Here is a 19,706-nt window from a genome sequence, read left to right as displayed (position 1 = left end):
AACCTCATCCCATTTCTGCTTTGCACTATATAGTACTGTACATTAGTACACTGCATAGTATTGTATATTATATGGTAACTCAGTTACGTCTATTCTGCATCGAACATTGTACATCTGTCTATACTGAACACTGTGACCTCATTTTCTACTTCTAAATTACATGCTATACTATGTTATTTGATACTATCTTGTCTAGCACAGTCTCTGGAGCGTAACAGTAAGAAGCATTTTGTATGAAAGTATTCTGTACTTCTGTATGACAACTATTAAAGAAACTTGAAACTTGAAAACTTTAATCCGGGCGCGATTTGAAGCGGTCTAGCCAGTAGCGTCAAGAATTTCTGTAGCCGCATTTCGCGGAGACGCTCTCTGATTGGCCGACGCCAGTATTTTTTTCCGTAGCAGAATTTCACAGAGACGATCTCTGATTGGCCGAATCCAATTTCTAATGTTCCAATTCTAGCTTATTCCTAGGTTGGTCCGTTGGTGGTAGAGATAGTTGTGTTGTTGTGAGATGCATGCAGCTGTTTGTCTTAGAGCGTGCCGTGACTGCAAGTTCTTTAGACTGTTAAGCTTAGGCACTCTTTCAAAGTTGGTTAAGGTTAGAGTTTGTCTTAGAGCATGGCGATAGAACGCCAGGTAGTTTGCAGTCTGTTCGACGCGGAAATGGACAAAGGAATGAAGTACTTGTGTTGTGTGGTGCTAACTGCTAACAAGCTAACACTTGGCTAACAAGCTATATGGCGGATGCAGTCTGGACACAGTGGACAGTGGTCTGGAATACATCAACAGTGGATTATACACTTTATCAAGGCAAGCCCTCCTGCCCTGGACGAGTCAACGAGTCAGACAATGAATGGTAACTTGTTTAAAATGAAGAGACATACAAATGTGTTTATTATTGAATGGATCTGACATCATCTGAGAGAGAGAGAGAGAGAGAGAGCGAGAGAGTGAGAGAGAGAGAGAGAGAGAGAGAGAGAGAGAGAGAGCTGTGCGTGTTTGTGTTGGGCTATTGGAAACGTGGTTGCATTTGACTGACTGATCATATATTGATCGATGGCAATGGTGATAATATTCGCCAATGCGTGCCTTGTACATGTTTGCAAAATGTTTGGTATAGCGCCCCTAGTGGCGAAGCATCCACGAGCTGCTACTGCACTCAATATAGAGATATTTTAAGTTATATTTCACTCAATATAGAGATATTTAAAGTTATATTTCACTCAATATAGAGTGGTATTTTAATCAATATAGAGTTGTAATTCCCTCAATATGGAGTTGTAGTTCACTCAATATAGAATAGATTTCACTCAATATAGAATATCATATTTCACTCAATATAGAATTAAATAATAATTTACTCTGGAATAATACATTTAAAATAAACGGGGTCAAAGCAGAAATCAGTATTTAACAATGCACTTTTATTTGCAACAGGCATATCCTTTGGGATGCAAACAGTTTTACAACAGCGTGTGAACAAGAATCATGACTTCAAGGGGCGATCGATAGAAAAAAAGGTCATTAATAAAATAAGATTTATCAATAAGCTTGTGCAATCTTGTTTTGTCTTCAGTTGCCAAGAAATTTGAAATTCCTAGTACCTTGGACTTAAAGGTCTATGATGACTTAAAACACTGAAGTCGACAAGGAGGCGTTTCAGTTTGTTATAAAGAAACCAGACATGGGTGTGTTGGAGATTTGTTCACCCCAAGTTGCTTATTAACATGGAGCCTATAGCCTCATCCAAAATGTCACACAGGTACTGTATATGTTTGTACTTTGAAATGATCTTTGTTTCTATACGCCCAATGTAATGTAACATAGTAAAAAAAAAAAAAGAGCGTCTGAGGAAGAACTTGCTTGGTGTGGATCCTTCCTAATCTAATGTGATGTTTTTACATTACACTTGTCACAAACATTCCTCTCTTGCTAATCACACTTGGTATATGTCTACGTGATTGTTAGATTCAGTGAGCCCCTCTGCAAACAACTCCATTATATACAAAAATCACCATGACTTCAAGGCTTCATGGGGAGAGTAATCGATAGAAAAAAGGTCATAAATAAAAGACAATTACATTTTGGCCTCTGTAAAGTGACAGCAGCATCTGTACACCCTTTTAAAAAGGGATAGCTCACCCAAAAAAAGAAATCTATCAATTACACACCCCATGAATCCTTGAATTCATGGAGATTTGTTTGTTTGTCGCATTCCTGAGCCAATAATTCAAGCCAGTCATCAAATTATTGGCTCAGGAATGCAACAAAAAGAAATCACCATGACATCAATTAAGGCTTCATGGGGAGAGTAATCGATCAATTACATTTTGGCCTCTGTAAAGTGACAGCAGCATCTGTACACCCTTTTAAAAAGGGATAGTTCACCCAAAAAAAGAATTCTATCAATTACACACCCCATGAATCCTTGAATTCATGGAGATTTGTTTGTTTGTCGCATTCCTGAGCCAATAATTCAAGCCAGTCATCAAATTATTGGCTCAGGCAGGAATGCAACAAAAAGAAATCACCATGACTTCAATTAAGGCTTCATGGGGAGAGTAATCGATCAATTACATTTTGGCCTCTGTAAAGTGACAGCAGCATCTGTACACCCTTTTAAAAAGGGATAGCTCACCCAAAAAAAGAAATCTATCAATTACACACCCCATGAATCCTTGAATTCATGGAGATTTGTTTGTTTGTCGCATTCCTGAGCCAATAATTCAAGCCAGTCATCAAATTATTGGCTCAGGAATGCAACAAAAAGAAATCACCATGACTTCAATTAAGGCTTCATGGGGAGAGTAATCGATCAATTACATTTTGGCCTCTATAAAGTGACAGCAGCATCTGTTCACCCCAAAGAAATAAAAGAAAACTAATAGTGTTCATCCCCAGTGCAATAGTTCAAGAGCTTAGTGATTTTCTCTTTTCCTTTTTTAAATCACAGGAAACAGTATGGAACAATAAATTAGCTTGAATCGTCATCACTGTATGACATCTGTATATCGAATGCTTTGTAAAACAAAAGCTCTACATGAGGTCCATCTGTAGTACACACAATTTTAAATGCATAAAAATGGTCATCCAGAGACACGGTTTGTAGTGCAAATGTAAACAACAGTAACCTCTCATCTTTAAGAACAACACGGTGGATTTTGTGAAAAACTGGAACCTCACTAAGAACTTTAAGACAAACAACTAAACCTGGACGATACATATTTCCATGGTGTTTGGCCCATCTAACATTTAACACCTTGGTGTCACTTGGTACCTGAAGAGTCTCCGCTATCTCACAGCCTCTGTCCATCACATTTAATGCTACCATTTTACTTGGACCAAGCACCAGTCTGTTGGGATCAAATGTCTGCCAATTGTATGCTACTTGACTTTGGTGTTTCTTTGCCAACGTTTGTTATATTTTTGAAGCTTTTTAGTTGTTTTTTAAAGAAATTATGCTTCGCTTCATAGCGCATGCACCAGACATGCAAAAGTGGTCCAATTTTACAAATACATGTAGGATAGTGCACCATAAAATGATGCTTTGGTAGTAGCCTCCTGTTGGGAAACAAATGCTTGAATAACCCGTGGTGCTCTGCAATCAAGTGTTTTAAATAAATAGTAATGCCAGTTGATAACCTGGGAGAAAATACAATATCTGCTATTTGAAGCAACAGCAGAAGCAAATACCAGTGTTGATCATTTGGACAAACCAAGTCTCCAAAGATAAGTGGTAGATTGCGAAGTAAACACCAAGATTGGATTGCATTTAACCCCAAGTCATAATTCTCAAGTCTATTTCCTTTGATGTTGTGTAGTTTTTAATCAAGTGTAGTATTAGCAGTTTCATTTCATATTGTGCCACGCCCTCCAAGATATCATGCATAATATCGACAGAGAAATTGTCACATGTATTGAAGTACTGCAAGGAATTTAGAATGCAAGAACGTTTAACTCCCATCACATAGGGAAGACCAATAGTCGTCTCCATTTTTTGGCAGTGTTCTGCATGAAGTGCTCGAGTTCGCATAACTATCTTGGGTGAATCTTCTTTGAATTCTGTCTGAAAGTCCTCTTTCTCAGCAAGACAAAAGCGGCAACAATATCTGGCACTGAATGATTCTACGAAACCAAACAAACCGTGAATACCAAGGTTGTCACCTGTAACTTGGACAATAGTTCCATACACTGGCTGATCATACAATGGGACCTTAATTCCATCCTTCTCCAGTATTTTAATATCTTCCACAAGTGGAGCAAGTATTTTAGAAAAGCCATGTGTTTTAATGTCTTTGTTAGGGTTTGAAACCGACCTCAACAGCACGGCACAGACAGGAAGTTCAGAGTTAGCCAAACACTAGGGCGTATTTATTACTGAACCAAAAAATGAGCCAAAATACAAAACAGAATTAACAAATAGGAGAATGCCTTCGGCAGAGTTGTCTGCGGCTCTGCAGATCCTCCCGGTGTTAGAGGTGGGGAATCGGCGTAGGCGCCGCTGCGGCTCTGCAGATACTCCCAGATCCAACTCGGAGTGGAAACGGAGAGAGAGAGAGAGAGAGTGATCAATAACAGTCCAACTGTACACAGAGGCAGTGCAGTTCAGTCCTCCCTTAGCTGAGTCCAGTATGAAATACAAGTGACTTGATCTTCGGTGTAAACTACACACAAGTTAGCTGAGTCCAGTACAAAACAAAAACGGTATTTCTTCAGTGTTATCCAAACACACAAAAACAGATAATCCAAAAAGGTTTGTTTCCAAAAACTCACCAAAGCGCAAACGCATAAGCAGGCAACGAGGCACAGCTCCAAACGGATGATCAAGATATACACCAGCGGAGACTTCCAAAGATGTCCTGGAGAAAAGTAGACGAGGTACAACAACGGGGGGAGACAGGCAGTAGCAGTAGTAATTCAAAACGACCCGACAACGATTGATAGAAGGCCCGAGTATATGAAGCCTCTGGAGCGCTAATTACAAACTACAACAGGTGCGTGATGGAAATTGGTAATCGCTCCTGAAGCGTGTGGCGGGGAATGGACCAATCATCACAGTACCTTGAAGAAGCGTGTGGCGGGGAATGGGCCAATCCTCACAGAATCCTCACAGTCTTGGGCATGGAATAATGCGACCAAATGAATATTAAGCAGAATTGAGTTGTACTTTGGAGAAAAATTACGCAAGGTGAAATAGATTGCTCCTAATTTATGTATTCCCTTTTTACTCCCCAACGGATTCGCGCATTCAAAATCATCATAGAAAAGCTGCACCTGAATTGCATGCTTCTGTTTTGAAAATAGAGGATGACTCTTGAAAAACTCTCCATCACACAAGTCATTAAGAAGATCTTCTCTTAAACTGGAATCACTCTGCATCATCTCTTCTATATTAGGGTGTTTGTAAATAAAGTCTAATGTTTTCAAAATTGGGATATAAACACATTTATCAGTAACAACAGCCTGATCATAAGTTCCAGTAGTCCGATTGCGCAGGGTATCAAATCTTGTACCAAGGACATATTCAACTGGGTCTACCCTTCCCCACTTCTCTGTAAAATATTGCCTTCTCTTAGTTTCAGAATTTAAGATACAAAAAGGATTTTCAATTTCTTCAAAACACTGATCAATTTTACACTCAACCTCACTTTTGATAGGTTCCTGTAAAGATAGACACTGCTTCACATATTGTTTTGCTTGATTATGGATATCATCAACAATCACTTCCATTGAAGTTACCAAAGAGTTGATTATTGTTTCACCTACACCTGTCACTTTAAGTTCAGCTACTGTTGCAGCACAGCTGTCTACAAGACTATTATTAAGAAGGACTGGAAGGACTGGGTCAGAAGGGGCACTGCCTGATGGAAAGTCATCAACATAACTTTCAGCTAAATGTTCAGCTGTAGAGCGGCCTTCACCAGGATCATCACATGGTTGATGACGTGCTTTAAGATGCTTTCGAAACCCAGAAAAAGTGCAAAAGACATGTAAACAACCAGGCTGACCACATTTAAGACGAAGTGTCCTTCCTGAACAAAGGCCGTGGATCATCCTCAAGTGCCTCATCAGTGAATTGGCATTTGCCTGAGAGTTTTTGCAAATGAAACACAACATCTTATCAAAAAACACTGGAGCATCAGAGGCCTCAAGATAAAATATCTTCTCAGTATCAAAAGTCTGTGCAGCATCAGAGGCCTCAAGATAAAATATCTTCTCAGTATCAAAAGTCTGTGCAGCATCAGAGGCCTCAAGATAAAATATCTTCTCAGTATCAAAAGTCTGTGCAGCATCAGAGGCCCCAAGATAAAATATCCTCTCAGTATAAAAAAGAAATCAGTGCAGCATCCGAGCCCTCATCTCTTTAACCCTGGGGTTGACATTAGTGGTAGCAGCATCGATCTTGTAAACGGCGGTTTGCAAGAAGTTGTACACATTGGCCAGATCCCGGTTGTATGAGGTACCAAAGACAAAATGAGCTTTGAAAAGCTCATCAAAAGAGGCAAGAGAGTCTGGTGACTTACAAGGGATTGCATGTTTGTCAATCACAATGAAGTAATTGTGAATCACACTCCTCTGGGTCCCCACAGCAAGCAGATAGGGTTGAAGGCTCTCCGTGATGCTGTCCAGATGCCCCTGGACACTGGTCCCAGTCTGTGACAAGAGAACTTCATTAGTCTTGCTATTAAAATTAGTCACGGTTGGCAAACAGTGGTCTTTGCATGATTTCAATCATGCAGGTCAATATTAGGGACAGAACTATAGGGATGCACGATAATTATCAGGCCGATATCAGCAATTATGACGTCATCCCGATAAAAGTATTGATAGCTCTGATAATAAAAAAAAATATATATATTTTTTTTTACTTTTTTCTTTTCATGTCAACGTTCACACGCACAATATATGCTTATTTAGGATTTGACTTGATTCAACAACAAAGCAGTCTGGGCAATGGCAAGCCAAAAACGGTTGAAGTTTGGATTTTTTTCTTCTCACAACTGAGGTAGGTAGATTACATTTTTAGAGACTAAAGTACCGAAAAAGGTAACGTTGGGTACCGGTATCGATTCACAGGTACCGGTACCGTATCGGTTCAAATGTGAACAGCATCCCTACTGACAAAGCACAATACCTGTTGGTTTTTAGTTGTTCAGGGAAACACATTGTTAATGACATTGACGGATTGTGAATTTTGTGATCGACTCAAATTATATTTATTTGGAAAAATAAATATAGTCACTTTATTTGAAGAGTCAAAACTGTTCTCTTGGCTTTGTTTTGTTCATATAGTAATGCTCATGTCATGATAAATCTGGTTAGGTCAAAACTACAGGAATATACATAAAAAAATTAATAATTATAATACAATAAATATATATATCGGTTATCGGCATCGACCTTGAGGAGCAGAAAGTTATCGGTATCGATATCGGGGTCAACAAATCAATATCGTGCACCCCTAGACAGAACAGTGATCCTTCTTATACTTTAATTTAACTGTAACTAGGGATGCTCGATATTGGCTTTTTTACCGATATACCGATATTGTCCAACTCTTAATTTCCAATACCGATATCAACCGATACCGATATATGCAGGGTTTCCCCCCCAAAAAACTGAATAATTTCAGGTAATTAACATTACATATGTCTTGTTGTGGAATTAACATAACATTATGCATACTTTTGACAATAAATAAAATCAGAATTTGTTCTTACTTGCCTGGGTAAATAAAGGTTGGTTATAGAAATGTAAAAAAAAAAATTAAATTTCCGCTATTTTCCTATATCACATTTTAATGCCAATATCGGCCGATAATATAGGTAACTGTAACCTTACCTTTATGAACTTCACAAGGTAGTCAATGGCTTGTCTGGCTGAGAGCTTTCCCGGTCTCTTGTTGCGGCCCTGAGGTGATGGTGGCATGAGGTGGACAAGCAGCAAGAGGGATGACATCTCACTGTCCCATCCTGAAAATACAAAAAATGGCAATTTATTTAATTTGTATTAATTAAAATGTCATAAAAATGGGATATTAAAATAGCCACTGAAAATTTGATCATATGAGGAATATTGACAGCCTTAATTGACATACTTAACACCGGTTCCTGACAGGCAGCGAGCGAGCGAACTGGAGACGAAATCGTGCGCGACACTGTCCTGATATGAGGCGGCGCGTGTCCGGGTGTGTCTGTGTGTGTGTTACCTGGAAGCACACGGGGGCAAAGCAGCCTGCGATTCTTGACCAATAAAAAGTGTTTAGGGGCGTGACTCGGCCGCGTAATCGCTCAACTAGAGACACAGCGAGCGAATATTTGAGGGGGGAACGACATCGCCGCTCAGTTCGCTGTCGCTCGCGGCAGGTCAGGATAGTCTGATTGAAACAAATACATTTTAATCATTTTCGCAATCACGCTCGCTCGTGTCGCTGCCTGTCAGGAAGGGGTGTAAGACATTGATTGGTTCACTCTATCCTAAATAAAATGGATTGTGCTTTGTACTGTAGGCCTATAGCTTAAATTAACATGCAGGGAAAGCCTAAACTGATACCCAGTATGTTGTTGCATAGGGCAGTGGTTCTCAAACATTTCATGTCAAGGACCCCCCAAATTGACAATTAGCCCACAGACCCCCATTTGAAAAGATGTGCCATGGACCCCCATAAGACAATATTTGTACGGATCTAGCAGTGATTCTCAGCCATTTTAATTCCAAGGGCACCCATTTAATGGCATTTCTATCTTTGGGACCCCAATTTATATTGTAAAATCAATGTTAATTTAACTCTTGACGGTGTACAATGGACGTTGGGGTCCATTTGTACACTGTCCGAGTTACAGACCAATAAGGGTCCATTTGGTTCCTAACTATCAAGGCGGACGCCATTTTGAGAACCAACGGCACGCTGTGCAAAGTTTTTCACTCACCACACTCCAAAAAAGTTGTGAAGGTCAATTGGCCCTCAAAACAGATGAATTTCTGCCGGTCAATGTGTTTAACACGTACAGCCTGAATCTGATGGCAAATAAATAATAACAGTTACTAAGATGATATAGGGCACAACAACTCATGCATTATGAGGAGTGTTACAATTAGAAAATATTACAAAAGCACCATCCAACTGAGTACATTTTACTCAAACTGAGTAAAACTTTACTCACGTCTTGGGCTCAAATTGACTCAGTTTGAGTAAAATTTACTCTGTGAAATTTACTGTGAGGCTATCTAGTTCCACAAGTTTCCATTATATTATACATGGAGGCAGAACACACATACCTAACATTACGGTGATGGAGCGTCTCACAAATCTATGTGCACGTGCACCCGTTAACGAGCGACACTGAAAAGTGTCTGGGCGGAAACAAGCGCTTGACAGTTTGGTTCCGCATTAAGAGTCAATCCACAATCTAGAGGCGAATTGTTGGGCATTCATTCAAATTAGTCAACCCAGTACAATGGTTCAAATAAACACTTGTTGAACCGAACAGTGCGTCAAATTAACTTGTTATGTCCATTTACCGCTAGTAAAACAGTCAACCTACAGCACATCGTGGCAAATTTACGTGACTCTATTTAGAGTAAAACACACGTTGTCTCTGCCACCGTTTCAGCAAAATCCGCCAACATGTAACATATAATTGTTCCATCTCCTGTACTATGTCTACTTGTCTTGTATGTTCTTAATACGTCAGTTTTTGTATGGATATAGTTATATCACTACTTTTAACAACAGCCTACAGGCATGGTCTACAGGTATGGTCTCAGGCCTATACAGGTATAGCCGCATGCAGGTGAAAATTTGCTTCTGGCTAACACTAGCTCATATACATTTTACATGAAAACCGACATGTTGATTAATGTGCACTGTCCCTGATAGCAATACTGTTGATAATTGAATACTCGTGTTGCACCGACGTACCTGTTCTTAAGTTATTGTCCATAAAACTGTAAAACGTTTATTTAATAGCGTGCGTGCAAACGTAGCAGCTAACATGCTAACATCGTGATAGATGGCTCTGTGGCTATAGCTGTGGCTATAGCTGTAATGTACGGTGACTCTATTTAGAGTAAAACACACGTTGTCTCTGCCACCGTTTCAGCAAAATCCGCCAACATGTAACATATAATTGTTCCGTCTCCTGTACTATGTCTACTTGTCTTGTATGTTCTTAATACGTCAGTTTTTTTATGGATATAGTTATATCACTACTTTTAACAACAGCCTACAGGCATGGTCTACAGGTATGGTCTCAGGCCTATACAGGTAGCCGCATGCAGGTGAAAATTTGCTTCTGGCTAACACTAGCTCATATACATTTTACATGAAAACCGACATGTTAATTAATGTGCACTGTCCCTGATAGCAATACTGTTGATAATTGAATACTCGTGTTGCACCGACGTACCTGTTCTTAAGTTATTGTCCATAAAACTGTAAAACGTTTATTTAATAGCGTGCGTGCAAACGTAGCAGCTAACATGCTAACATCGTGATAGATGGCTCTGTGGCTATAGCTGTAATGTTGCAAATTAGTTACACACATTGCTGTTTAATAAATTAACAAATAATAATAATAATCTTACATGGTATTTGGCATCCAACTTGATCCAAGAGAAGGAAAATATCGCTGTATTGCGCTCTTGCTGCTATACCTGAGCTTGAAGCGACGACTTGCAGAGAGAGAAAGATGGCGTCGTCACCTTTGGAAATTATATGGATAGTAGGCGTGACCAATGCTGTATTACTCCAATGGAAACTCTTCTGGAACTTTACTCTCACTCTATTGGCCACAGGCAATGATTATGCCCCAAATGGAGTAAATATGACTACTTGAGAGGAAAATAATAACTCCGTAATAATTACTCTGGGAAAATGACTCCCCAGTTTTTCCTGTGTATATCTGTCTGAATTTACCTGCATATAATCCTCCTACCCAGGTGGCCAAAAAGTTCCGGCCCATTAATGGCCTGTATCCGGCAGGCCGGAAGAAATTAGTCGGCCCAAGTCCGGCTGCCAGAGTCGGCCAAGTAGGCGGCAATGACTGACTGGCCGATTCCGGCCCGAGTACACTGGGCCAGGTCCGGGGTTGCCGGAAGCGGTGAACGTCCGGATTGGCCGAGTAGGCGGCAATGACTGACTGGCCGATTCCGGCCCGAGTACACTGGGCCATGTCCGGGGTTGCCGGAAGCGGTGAACGTCGGGTTGCCTAAAGCAGCCCAGATGCGACCCACACACACTGGGCCAGGTTTGGTTGCCCGAAGCCTAGCCGACACTGCCAATGCAATGGTACTACACAGTAAATTCCGCAGAGTACATTTGACTCAAACTGAGTACATTTGATTCAAACTGAGTAAAGAAATTTTACTCAGTTTGAGTGAAATGTACTCAGTTTGAGTCAAATTTACTTTGCGGAATTTACTGTGTACCCAGTATTCTGCCAGAGCTACTCCACTATCTGCCTATGACCATACATTACCGGAAATACAGTAGGAAATGGTTGATTAGTAATACAATGCCACATATTTAAGGACCCTTCCCTTTACCAATGGAGTATTGGCATGTCCCGCATTGAACAATTCAGAAGTTTACATGCTGTCTCCTACCTCACTGAAATATATTCTCAGTGTATGTGCACATTGTACACAATATACACCATTCTGCAGTGAAGCTCAAATATCAAGTAAAGTAACAATTACCCCCATACATGCTACTTTTTCCAGTTAAAAATGACAACTTGAATAGATATTTAAACATTTATTAACAAAAAAATATCACATCCTCCTCTCTGAACCCAACGACAAAGCCTCCAATGAAATTAACCCATTGTTCCCCTGCAACAGCTTCTCCCACAGGGGATCTTTGATTAAACACCTGCTATCAGAAGAATATAGACAGTCAGAAAAAAAGTTCAGTTTACTACTTAAGTACATTTAAAAGTAGAAACTTTGACTTTTACTCAAGTGTGTACTTTCACTTAAACTTTCATGTTAGTCTAGCTTAGCAAATTTTTTTAGGAGAATTAATACAAAAACGAGTGATATGGCCGTTCAGTTGTAAATGAAAGCCTGCATTTAGTAAGACGTTGTTTATAAATGTCTTTTGGTTTAGTTATGAATGAATGACAGCATCTCTATAGCACAGCTCTATTACTAGGACATAAAGTGCTTTGGAATGACTGTATACATCATTCACAACGGGTGGCCCCAGCAGGAATCAAACTCCTAACCGTGACAGTGTTAGTGCCATGCTCGGAGTGCCAAGCACAAGACCCCAATGTTATGCGGGGCTCTGCTCATAGGCGGGCGGCTCGTGGCGTGGCTCGTAGTCCTGGTTGTAGAAGCAACCGTCGCCCTCCATGGAGACCCCCCTCCTCCCGCGTCACCCCAGCGAGGTGGCGGGTGGCGACCCTGACGAGGTGAGCCATGGTGGGGTGGCGGGGGGCCGGCAGGGGGAGGCCCCTGGGGGGGGCTCCGGAGAAAAGCGCCAGGGGGCCGGGCCGGGAGGCGCCCCTGGGGCACCCCGGGAGGCGTGGGCATAGCCTTACGGACCACGGGGGAATAGGTGACGTGGGGGCGTAGCGTGGCGGGGGTCTGGGGGAGCTGTCGCCGGCCCCGGCGAGGCGTGCTGGTCCCCGACGTGGAGGGGACGGGACTTCCACTCACTGCCCTACACGAAAAGTGAAAAAGGCAAATAAAAAGAACGAACCACAAATTCAACGACAGAAGAGAAGAGGATGAGATAGAGAGAGAGAAGAGAGAGAGAAGAGAGAGAAGGAAAGCAAGATAACAAAATACAACAAGAGCCAGTATGGAAGCAAATGAGTGACAGAAGTATTTGAATTTGATCAGACACCGAATTTATAGCATTGAAAATAATTACTTTGAAAACATGTATCTGAATTGAATTTATAGCATTGAAAATAATTACTTTGAAAACATGTATCTGAATTTTTTCAGACACCAAATTTAAAGCATTGAAAATAATTACTTTGAAAACATGTATCTGATTTTTGAATTTTATCAGACACCGAATTTATAGCATTGAAAATAATTACTTTGAAAACATGTATCTGAATTTTTTCAGACACCGAATTTATAGCATTGAAAATAATTACTTTGAAAACATGTATCTGAATTTTTTCAGACACCGAATTTATAGCATTGAAAATAATTACTTTGAAAAATGTATCTGAATTTTTTCAGACACCGAATTTATAGCATTGAAAATAATTACTTTGAAAATCATGTATCTGAATTTTTTTGCTCCGAATTTACCTATGTGAAATAAAAATTCAATGTAAAAAATTCGAATGTATAATAAAATTCAATGTAAAAAGATTCGATGCATAATTGCGGTGTATAAAATTCGATGTAAAAAACCATCATCTGGGCTACCCAGACAGGATAAGCAATCGCGCCTGGATGCAATCGAATTGACTTCTGGCCTATCACTGCACGGCTTTGTCAGTCATGTGATCACACCAACCCGGGAGAAAGATGGCGGTATATATACATACGTTGGGGGGAGAATATACATACGGTGGGGAGGAGACTGTACATTAGGAGGGGGTGGGTGGGAGAGAAATATACATACGGTGGGGAGAGAATATATACATACGGTGGGGAGGAGACTGTACATTAGGAGGGGGTGGGAGAAAATATATACATACGGTGGGGAGGAGACTGTACATTAGGAGGGGGTGGGTGGGAGAGAAATATACATACGGTGGGGAGAGAATATATACATACGGTGGGGAGGAGACTGTATATTAGGAGGGGGTGGGAGAGAAATATACATATGGTGGGGAGAGAATATATACATATACGGTGGGGAGGAGACTGTACATTAGGAGGGGGTGGGAGAAAATATATACATACGGTGGGGAGGAGACTGTACATTAGGAGGGGGTGGGTGGGAGAGAAATATACATACGGTGGGGAGAGATATATATACATACGGTGGGGAGGAGACTGTATATTAGGAGGGGGTGGGAGAGAAATATACATACGGTGGGGAGAGAATATATACATACGGTGGGGAGGAGACTGTATATTAGGAGGGGGTGGGAGAGAAATATACATATGGTGGGGAGAGAATATATACATACGGTGGGGAGGAGACTGTACATTAGGAGGGGGTGGGAGAGAATATATACATACGGTAGGGAGGAGACTGTACATTACGAGGGGGTGGGAGAGAAATATACATATGGTGGGGAGAGAATATATACATATGGTGGGGAGAGAATATATACATACGGTGGGGAGGAGACTGTACATTAGGAGGGGGTGGGTGGGTGAGAGAGAAAATACATATGGTGGGGAGAGAATATATACATACGGTGGGGAGAAGACTGTACATTAGGAGGGGGTGGGAGAGAAATATACATATGGTGGGGAGAGAATATATACATATGGTGGGGAGAGAATATATACATACGGTGGGGAGGAGACTGTACATTAGGAGGGGGTGGGTGGGAGAGAAATATACATACGGTGGGGAGAGATATATATACATACGGTGGGGAGGAGACTGTATATTAGGAGGGGGTGGGAGAGAAATATACATACGGTGGGGAGAGAATATATACATACGGTGGGGAGGAGACTGTATATTAGGAGGGGGTGGGAGAGAAATATACATATGGTGGGGAGAGAATATATACATACGGTGGGGAGGAGACTGTACATTAGGAGGGGGTGGGAGAGAATATATACATACGGTAGGGAGGAGACTGTACATTACGAGGGGGTGGGAGAGAAATATACATATGGTGGGGAGAGAATATATACATATGGTGGGGAGAGAATATATACATACGGTGGGGAGGAGACTGTACATTAGGAGGGGGTGGGTGGGTGAGAGAGAAAATACATATGGTGGGGAGAGAATATATACATACGGTGGGGAGAAGACTGTACATTAGGAGGGGGTGGGAGAGAAATATACATATGGTGGGGAGAGAATATATACATATGGTGGGGAGAGAATATATACATACGGTGGGGAGGAGACTGTACATTAGGAGGGGGTGGGTGGGTGGGAGAGAAATATACATATGGTGGGGAGAGAATATATACATACGGTGGGGAGGAGACTGTCTATTATATGTATATTTCTCTCCCAACCACCCCCTCCTAATGTACAGTCTCCTCCCCACTGTATGTATATATTCTCTCCCCATCATATGTATATATTCTCTCCCCACCGTTCTCTTGGTGTAAAACGTTTAAGACCAGGGTGAGGCCAGGCTATGGATGGCTTTGAAGGTGAGTAGTGTTTTGAAGTTAATGCGTTCCTTGATCGGGAGCCAGTGGAGGGAGTGGAGGACAGGAGTGATGTGTTCGCGGGACCGGGTGTTAGTGAGGAGGCGGGCAACTGAGTTTTGGACCATCTGCAGTTTATGGAGGGAGCGGGAGGTGATGCCAGTGAGGAGGGAGTTACAGTAGTCCAGGAGGGAAAAGATGAAGGCGTGTATGAGGGATTCAGCAGCAGGGGGTAGAGGCAGTGACGGATTTTGGCAATGTTGCGGAGGTGAAAATATGAAGTTTTGACAATGGAGCGGACATGGGGTCAAATGAGAGGGTGGGGTCGAGGATGACACAGAGGTTGCGGACTAGGGGGGAGGGGGTGATGGTGGAGTCATTGATGGTGAGTGTGATGTAATACAATAATTTATACTGTAGCATTACAAACCATTTGACAGCCAGGTCCTGCACCTCCGTTCTTGTCCTCTAGGAGCCATCGCAGCATGGCCAAGACCTTCCTCATCCAGCATACTGTCCGGGTGTAAGTTATTGCCAGCGGAAGAGTGCAAGAATGCTTCCGCATTCGTCACCGCACGCCAGTACGGTAATGCGCCTTTCCTTTCGCCCCGCTCAGATTTCCTTTCGCCCCGCTCAGACAAATGCATGTAGTACATTGCAACACAACGCAGCATTTCCGCGGCTGTCTTTAACTAGCAGGACGCTAGTGGGCTAGTCGCTAAAATATATAATTGTACCAACACAGATATTAGGCAGTACACACATTGTCCTGCAATACATGTACAGTGAATGCACAGCTACATTCGCCATATATTTCTATCGCTGCTGCGGTCTATAGTGAAATGCAATATTATTATTATTATTGTAAAGATTATCATTACAATCGCAGCCTGGAGGCAATGTTACAAGTGTACGAGGGTTGTGTGCAAAGAGCACAGCCTCTCAATTTGCACAACGTGCACAAAATAATAATTGTAATGATCTTTACAATAATAATAATATTGCATTTCACTGTAGACCGCAGCAGCGATAGAAATATATGGCGAATGTAGCTGTGCATTCACTGTACATGTATTGCAGGACAATGTGTGTACTGCCTAATATCTGTGTTGGTACAATTATATATAAAACGATATATATATTTGAGCGACTAGCCCACTAGCGAGGCAACCTCCTGCACCATCGCAGCAGCGCCGAGCGTGGTGATACAAGCGGGCTGCTCTGAGGAAAGGAGCCCCTTCACGCTAGTGGGCTAGTCGCTCAAATATATATCGTTTTATATATAATTGTACCAACACAGATATTAGGCAGTACACACATTGTCCTGCAATACATGTACAGTGAATGCACAGCTACATTCGCCATATATTTCTATCGCTGCTGCGGTCTACAGTGAAATGCAATATTATTATTATTGTAAAGATCATTACAATTATTATTTTGTGCACGTTGTGCAAATTGAGAGGCTGTGCTCTTTGCACACAACCCTCGTACACTTGTAACATTGCCTCTCCAGGCTGCGATTGTAATGATAATCTTTACAATAATAATAATAATATTGCATTTCACTGTAGACCGCAGCAGCGATAGAAATATATGGCGAATGTAGCTGTGCATTCACTGTATGTATTGCAGGACAATGTGTGTACTGCCTAATATCTGTGTTGGTACAATTATATATGAAACGATATATATTTTAGCGACTAGCCCACTAGCGTCCTGCTAGTTAAAGACAGCCGAGGTTGAGTAGTTTCTTCTGATATCACTTTCAAACTCCAAGTGATTCATTGCAATGTACGCGGAAATGCTGCGTTGTGTTGCAATGTACTACATGCATTTGTCTGAGCGGGGCGAAAGGAAAGGCGCATTACCGTACTGGCGTGCGGTGACGAATGCGGAAGCATTCTTGCACTCTTCCGCTGGCAATAAGCTACACGCATACTGTCCTTCTGAAGCTCTGAAGTCATTAGTGGCCATGAACCTAAAGAGAGAGAGCGAGAATACGTTAGTAGATAGTCTAAGGCCAGTGATTCTCAATATTATTTTGCATATCTAGGACCTCTAATTTAGTCCATGTCATGCACATCTACATAAAATATACTGTAGCATTACAAACCATTTGACAGCCAGGTCCAGCACCTCTCCGTTCTTGTCTTCTAGGAGCCATCGCAGCATGGCCAAGACCTTCCTCATCCAGCATACTGTCCTTCTGAAGGTCTGAAGTCATTAGTGGCCATGAACCTAGAGAGAGCGAGAATACGTTAGTAGATAGTCTAAGGCCAGTGATTCTCAATATTATTTTGCATATCTAGGACCTCTAATTTAGTCCATGTCATGCACATCTACATAAAATATACTCTAGCATTACAAACCATTTGACAGCCAGGTCCAGCACCTCTCCGTTCTTGTCTTCTAGGAGCCATCGCAGCATGGCCAAGACCTTCCTCATCCAGCATACTGTCCTTCTGAAGGTCTGAAGTCATTAGTGGCCATGAACCTAGAGAGAGCGAGAATACGTTAGTAGATAGTCTAAGGCCAGTGATTCTCAATATTATTTTGCATATCTAGGACCTCTAATTTAGTCCATGTCATGCACATCTACATACTGTAGCATCCATCAACACAGGATGACCCTTTCCAGCTGTTGAAATGAAAGTCCCAGATTGAAAAGTATATATATACACAGTCACACACACAATAAAACATTGTATACATCACTTACAAGCATGACCACTTGAAGATCTTGAAGACTTGGTAGATCTTGACCGTCTTGGGAGAGAGAGAGAGAAGGCATTACAGGATGACTCTTTGAAAATGATGTCCCAGATTAAAAAGTATATATTATATATACACAGTCACACACACAATAAAAACCACAACCACTTGAAGTATACGGGTAGTTGTTATTGAGCTGTCTTCTGCTTTCATGTCGTTGTTGAGAGACAGCACTGTAACAGTATTTGCTACATTAACATTGAAATTATATATTTTATAATTAAATTAAACCATGAAAGATCTGCGTGATATGCATTGGTTAGCTAACGTCAGTATTCTACAGTCTAGGCCTGCTAGCAGTAGTGCTTGTATTACAGATCCCGCCAGTTTCATAATATCGAGCAAATAACGTTACAGTAGACTAGTCACTGAAACACAGACTAAACAGCATTTATATCAGCAGCACGCATTACTTATAAATAATAAAATATATGTGTTGCACAATTACCCGAGATGAGAACAGTTGGTGACAACGTGAGGCTCTGCCTGTAGCAGTGTATGTAGCCTATATATGTGTTGCACAATTACCTGAGATGAGAACAGTTGGTGACAACGTGAGGCTCTGCCTGTAGCAGTGTATGTAGCCTATATAGCTAACGTGAGCTCGCGCTACACTCAGTGTATGTAGCATAGATATCTATAGATATCTGTGTTCTATAGATATCTATGGTATGTAGCCTATATAGCTAACGTGAGCTCGCGGCCTCGCGCTACACTCAGTGTATGTAGAGCTAGTAGCTAACGTGAGCTCGCGCTACACTCAGTGTATGTAGCCTATATAGCTAACGTGAGCTCGCGGCCTCGCGCTACACTCAGTGTATGTAGAGCTAGTAGCTAACGTGAGCTTGCGCAACACTCACTGAAACACAGACTAAACAGCACTCATTTATATTAGCGGTATTACTTATAAATAATCAAAAATATCTGCATAAATTACCTGAGATGAGAAGAAATGCAACCGTGTCATACTGGTCTGGTCTGACTGTGCCGCGCGCGACGCGCGTCAATTCAAAATTTCAAAAACCACAATGCATTGTGGGGATCCCCCCCCCCCCCACAATGCAACGCAGCTGTTAGTCAGTGTTGCCAAATGACAATTATTATTTATATTATTTTATATAACAGTTACTCAATCAACTTGCTTTATGCCTACAATCTCTCTGACAAATCTCAATGGCACAAGAATAACTTAAAATAATACTAATAATAATAATAATACTAATAATAATAATAATAATAATAATAATAATAATAATAATAATAATAATAATAATAATAATAATAATAATAATAATAATAATAATAATAATAATAATAATAATAATAATAATAATAATAATAATAATAATAATAATAATAATAATAATAATAATAATAATAATAATAATAATAATAATAATAATAATAATAATAATAATAATAATAATAATAATAATAATAATAATAATAATAATAATAATAATAATAATAATAATAATAATAATAATAATAATAATAATAATAATAATAATAATAATAATAATAATAATAATAATAATAATAATAATAATAATAATAATAATAATAATAATAATAATAATAATAATAATAATAATAATAATAATAATAATAATAATAATAATAATAATAATAATAATAATAATAATAATAATAATAAT

At 40.5% G+C, this 19,706-nt stretch overlaps 1 long non-coding RNA gene across 1 annotated transcript; it reads right to left on the bottom strand.

The window, feature by feature from the left end:
• Positions 1–17,150: 17,150 nt before the first annotated feature.
• Positions 17,151–17,756, bottom strand: LOC311230387. Its single transcript, XR_014619801.1, has 3 exons — positions 17,646–17,756; positions 17,390–17,514; positions 17,151–17,254 (listed from the first exon to the last, which is right to left on the bottom strand). It is a non-coding gene; the product is annotated as an uncharacterized lncRNA (long non-coding RNA).
• Between the last annotated feature and the right edge of the window lie 1,950 nt (positions 17,757–19,706).

This window comes from Notolepis coatsorum (assembly GCF_963971535.1).
Source record: "Notolepis coatsorum genome assembly, chromosome: 6".
Taxonomy (NCBI): domain Eukaryota; kingdom Metazoa; phylum Chordata; class Actinopteri; order Aulopiformes; family Paralepididae; genus Notolepis; species Notolepis coatsorum.
The sequence above is the reverse complement of the archived record's forward strand: the minus strand, read 5'-3'. Positions and strand labels throughout refer to the sequence as shown.